We start from the raw sequence: 6,488 nt of genomic DNA, 5'->3' as shown, positions 1-6,488 counted from the left end.
TGATGTGATAGCACCTTTTTTTCCTAAGAGTGTAGCACTCTCTAGCATGATTGCTAGTATGGACTGGTCAAGAATTTGGATTTTCAGCAGAAGTGTCAGGCAGTGGGTAACTGGTGCAGTGAATCAGGTGCAGGAGAGCAGAAATGAGTGTACAAGGTATTTAATTCCACGACAGCACCAGTATACAGACAATACTCAAGGTGTGGAGAAATACCGGTCACTCGAAAATAACGGCCGTAAATACATAACCCGGCAAACATAACCACCCGACAAGTACCGACATGAACAATCAATAAACACGCACACTAACATGTGGGAAACAGAGGGTTAAATAATGAACATGTAATTGGGGAATAGAAACCAGGTGTGTAGAAAACAAAGACAAAACAAATGGAAAATGAAAAGTGGATCGGCGATGACTAGAAGACCGGTGAAGTCGACCGCCGAACGTCGCCCGAACAAGGAGAGGGTCCGACTTCGGCGGAAGTCGTGACAAGAAGCAAGGAGGGCAAATGACAACAGGCCATCAAGTCTTCAAAAAGAAAATCACTTGATTCTATGAATGTAATGACAACAGTAGAGCAACAACAGGGAAAAAGGACACACTAACGAGGAACAAAAAAAAAGCAGAAGCACTTCTTGAATGGCACAATTCAGAACCTGTATCAGAAGTTTAAGAGGGAATATTCAGAGATTCAAATTTCCTACTATGAATTCTGCAAAATACGTCATTTTTGGTTGCCAAGCCAGCAGTCCAAGATTGAGAACCTTATTAAGCCTTTGTGTTGTTAGAACCTGAAGAAGGAGTGCATGTATAGAGAGTTCTCCCTTTGCCAAGCAAAAGAGCTTAAAACATTTGACTTTGATGCTGGTGAGCAGACATGGTGGTTTGAGTGGAAAACAAAGCTGAAGAGAGAGAGAAGAAAAACAAAGACGGAAACATGGAGAAGTTCACTGTACATTTGACAGTAAAAGAAAAGGTGTGGAAGACTTCTACAAAGGATTGAAAGAGAAGTTGGGGAAAACACGTGTACAACATTCAACACCAATATTCCAAACTGAGGGAATTAACTACGGGATCAGGGTCCCTAAACCGGGACAGTTGTTGCTAAATATGCAATAATGTGACTAGAATGACTTTGTAAACAACAGCCAACTTTCTGGGGAACATAGACATGTTTTATATGGGCAGAAAGCTTAAATTCTTGTTAATCTAACTGCAGTGTCCAATTTACAGTAGCTATTACAGCAAAAAAATACCACGCTATTGTTTGAGGACAGTGCACAACAACAAAACACTTTTATCACGGCAACTGGTTTGATACATTCACATCCGAAGGTAAATAATGTACTTACATTCAGTAATCTGGCTCTGATTTGCCATCCTGAGGGTCCCAGAGTAAAAAATGTAGTGTCGTTTTGTTTGAAAAAAAATCTATTTTTATATTCAAATGTAGGAGCTGGGTTGTACAGTTTGACCCCACTGCTGTCTCTGGCTCCACACCAACCCCGCTCGGCCATCTAGATGTGTGAAGGTTAGTGTCTTTTCTGTACAGAGCTAATGATCCATCATTTATGACATTCCTGGGAGTGTGTAAACTTACATTTTTTATTACCATAGCATTTTTGTATACTTTCTATAGTTATATTCTTGAAAATGTATACATTGACAAATTCGGCACATTTGAGCAAACTCCTGGCAGACTTGATACAACATATTGTGTGGTGATGTAATTCTTCACTGGATCGGTCTGAAACTTTGCACACACACTGCTTCCATCTTGTGGACAACATCTAAATTATACCTAGAATCCTATCTCTATGTATGTATTATTTTACCAGATCTAATGTGTTGTATTGGGGTGGCAAGTAGCCTAGTGGTTAGAGTGTTGGACTAGTAACCGAAAGGTTGCAAAATCGAATCCCCGAGCTGACAAGGTAAAAATCTGTCGTTCCACCTCTGAACAGGGCAGTTAACCCACTGTTCCTAGGCCGTCATTGAAAATAAGAATTTGTTCTTAACTGACTTGCCTAGAAAAATAAAAAATATATATGTTCTCCTACATTCATTTCCACAAAGTTCAAAGTGTTTCCTTTCAAATGGTATCAAGTATACGCATATCCTTGCTACAGGCAGTTAGATTTGAGTATGTCATTTTAGGAAAAAAAAGGTCCGATCTTTAAGTTAAAAGATCATCTGGAGAAAGAGGAGATCGTCATGCATATTGACTTTGCAGAAGTAAATACACCAGTGACATCCAGATAGTTGTGATTCTCACAAGCAGATTCTCCACACCTGTGTTGGATATACCACAAATGATACAGTTTCACTTTGCTCACTGAGCTCTTCTATGCGACATGACACCTCTGCTATCTGGGCCCATCTCTCAAAAACACTGACCTACTTCCTTGAGCTCTGTCCATCGGCTACTGCTGTACACTTTGTGAGTGATGGGCCTTCAACCCAGTACACGTCTAAAAAAAATGTATACCATCTCTCCACCCTTCCCTTTGAAATGGGCTTCCAGAGAGTAGGCCGTCATTGTAAATGAGAATTTGTTCTTAACTGACTTGCCTAGTTAAATAAAGGTTAAATGTAAAAAAAGAAAAAAGTAAAAGAGTCACATGGAATTTCCTAGAAGCCGGACATGGAAAAGGCCAAGCTGATGAGGTATGAGCAGCTGTGAAACGAAGAGCAGATGGAATTGTGGCACAAGGCAAGGACCTCCCAAATGGAAGAACTGTATTTGAGGAAATGTCAAAAGATCAGTCAGCTATCAAGCAGTTATATATCTCAGAGGAGGAAATAGTGAGCATGGAGGCCCTCCTACCAGATCACCTGGAGACAATCTGTGGGACAATGAAGATATACCAGGTAATAGTTGTGGGACATTTTATGTAAAATCTCACATTTGTTATACAGACATAGACGATGATAGACGATGCTATCATTACATATTTTGAATTTCCTGTGTTTCCAGATCATCACCGACTGTCCAGGAGAGATAACTTGGAGGATACTTCTGTTTCTTTCCACATCACTGCAGCTGTTTCAGCCCACAGACTGATTCTGGTTGAAAAAAACAGAGGCAGACCAAGATGGAAAGTCCAACACATCTCACAGTGCCGTCCAGCCCATTGAAGATCTAAGTGAAGCATTGATCGGAAAGTAGTGTGGTGGAGTATGATCAGGACGTTTACCCTGGTATCGTGCAAGATGTTCACGTAGAGTGGTGCTCTTGTCGCATTGGCCCCAACCGTTTTTTTTTTGTTGGCAGATGAGAGATGACATCATATGGTACAGACACCAGCATAAGCTTGGAATTGTCCCTGAGCCCCATCCAGTGACCAAAAGGCACATGGAGCTGGATGCATTGGTCTGGGAGCAACTTAGCTCTCTTTCTAAGCCGTAGATACCCTTGGAAACTCACTATACAGTACATACAAAGCAGGACATAAAATCCTACATTAAATAAAACATGAGTAGCTCTCAATTAACTCGTCCATCAATATATTTGTGCTAGAATTTCGAGTTGTTGCGTCTGTGTGTAGCCAAAACATTGTTCTTATGTTGAAAAGGTGCAAGTTCCAGTGTTTTGGAATCTTACTTTGTCTTATATTAATTAAATGTTTAACAATGGTTGTTGTTCAACGTTTGCAATAAAATATTGTTTTCATAAGTTTTGTTTTACATTCAGGTCATTTCCATCACAACCCATATTTTTGAGGTAAATGAGTATATTATGTATAATTTACATTGAATTATTTGTTTTAGATAGGGAAATCATATGGTTGTTATCATAATCTCACAAAATGGTTGGGTGGAAATATCTTATTTTTCGTGGTAAATACATTTTTCAGCTGTCACAAAGGCAAGTTTATACATTCAGGCGTCGTGTTGAATTATTAACATTAGGAAAACCTTAAAAATCACTTAAAAGAATATTCAATACAATTTATGTACAAATGTATAAGAAATGATATTTTATTTTCAACTAAAATGGATGTTTAATGACATGATGGAAATGACATTTGCCTATGGCTGTCTGGGAAAAATAACAAAAATATATAAATTCCTGAATAGTACGATTGCAGCCATTATCAGATATTGTTTCTAGACAAATCAAAGACAATTATAATACTGGTAAAATGGTGTTTGAATAAGTTTTCATTTCTGAAAGCTTGCAGGGCCAAAGTGCACGAAGTTGCAGTATCACCAACCAATGCGGCTCGAACACCATCCGCCCGGACGCGCACCTTGCCAAAATTCCTAACCAACATGGCTCCACATACTGTACATGTCCTCTTTTCATTTGTATGTGTTCACAGTTGGAATAGTTGTTTGAGCCGCGCTGAGAATTCGAAAAGTATAAAAGCCAACGGTTCAATATTATAGAACACCCCTGTGCATAAGCGTACACGTTGGACTCTGATAGGTGGAGCTAGTAATAGTCCTACCTTGCTGCCTATTGTCCTGCAGTACTATGACACGTATATTCATTTATTAAAAGTGTTCCCGCTTTGAGTTTACTCCTAGAATGTTACAGTATTTCTATTGAAATGTGGATACATTGAAGATGCCTGTTGCATAATGTAATGAATGTTTTTGGTTAAGAGTATACATGGTTAATGGTTTGGTCCATATGATAGAGGCCATTTGTATAAAGACACCTGTTTTTTAGGTGTACTTCAGTTCTGTTTTAGCTCGGGTATGTGAGTTGTGGGGAAGCTGAGAGGCAATAGGCTGGTATACTCCAATCTGCTATAGTTGGCTTGGGGTACGCCTGATTCATTCAGTGTTTTGACAGTATTTAAAATCTGTTTATTTTGTAAATATCTTTCTAGACCTACGTAAATATCCATTGGATTTCGTCTTTCAGCTGTACAACATTTTCACTGTGAATAAACTGGATACTATTTTGCACTTGATCCTGCTGCCTCCTGTTACTCACTACCCTTAATATGTCTGCTTCAACATCTGGGCCCTACAACAGACTCCCTCATCACCCCCAGATACGTGGTGAGTCCATGGCCCATTTACTCAAAATTATTTCTTTATGTAAAATAAAACCCAATCCTCCCTCACCCTACTGTCCAAAGTGGAACAACAAACACACAGTATATATTTGATAAAATGTGTGTTTCTCACATTACAGTCATAGTTCAGGAGTGTGAGTTCAGTGGCACAGAAAGCAGTGCTCAATGTGAGACGGTTTTCCAACAGACCAGTCATGCATGATGAGCACAAATCACCTGCCCGAGCTGTGAAACTCGGACTTAATAACAAACAGCAAACAAAATCTGCAATTTGAATGTTACGTTCACTATAACACCAATATTTAGTTAGTCGATGGATAAACATGACAAGCTCCTAAGTCATTATATAAATCTTGTGTAACAGAGAATCCCAAGATTTGCTAAATACCCTCCCACACTCTTCCTTATGGAGGTCTGGAGGAGAAATGCACAGGCATGCAACTGGAGAGGGAATTCACGAGGCCCCTCTATCACAAGAAGGTGAAAGGTTGATTGATAGAAAATGGAAACAGCCTATCAAAAGGTTGCGCTCACTGGCACGTGACAGGTCTGGCAATGGGACCTTTTGTTTTCTTGCAGCAGCCAGAACATTTTGTCAAGCACTTTCCTTTCACAATCACTTCCTATACAAGCTGCTTGTGAGAAACTAAAATAAAAAAGTGCAATCGGGGTGGCCGTTACTAGGGGCAGGTCTTCGCAGTGCAGGTCATGGCCTATGCCATACAACCCCACACAGCTTCACCATTCACATGGCCGGAGTGGTCATTGCGGTGGACTACTCATATCTAGCATTATGTTTTCATCTGGGTTTGTTCACATAGAAAAAGCTTTGTGCATGATACGATATTACTATGTGCTGTGTCTGTCAAGGAACAATAACGCACTGAGATGTGAGTCAGGTAAGGGGTGTAGAAATCTGATTACCTTCCCTAAAACTTCTCTGTCTGCATGACCTGGCTGGACGCAGCTGTCTCTCTATGCCCTTCCTGCCGCTCTGCTGCTTCACATTGCCAAGCTAAACTGTGTGACACACCACACATAGTTCACACTCCTCCACCTCCCCTCCAACTGCCCTGAGCACAGAGGGGAAGGGAGATGGGAAAGAGCACCGAAAAGATGGTTTAAACACAGGATGCATTTTGATTCCACCACAGCTCTTAATTCTGCAGTCTGCCTAAGCCTCTTGGGACAAAGAGCGTCTGGACTCAAAGACATGAGAGATATGCTGAATCATCACGGATGGGACACAAATCTCCTGAGACTGTCAGGCAGCACAAATGACAGGAACAGCAACTGATGGATCAGCAAGTCCCCTTTACCGCGGGGCAGGGGAAAAGGGGCTTTCATGCCCTCATTGCAATGGCAGCCTGAATAAAGCCCTTCACAATCTCTTCTTTTTGCCCATGTTTTGCTGAATATGTGGCTGGGTGGCAGCTGCAGGTTGGGCGATA

This window comes from Salmo salar, chromosome ssa26 (genome assembly GCF_905237065.1).
Source record: "Salmo salar chromosome ssa26, Ssal_v3.1, whole genome shotgun sequence".
In the NCBI taxonomy this organism is placed as follows: domain Eukaryota; kingdom Metazoa; phylum Chordata; class Actinopteri; order Salmoniformes; family Salmonidae; genus Salmo; species Salmo salar.
Note: the sequence above shows the minus strand (reverse complement) of the source record.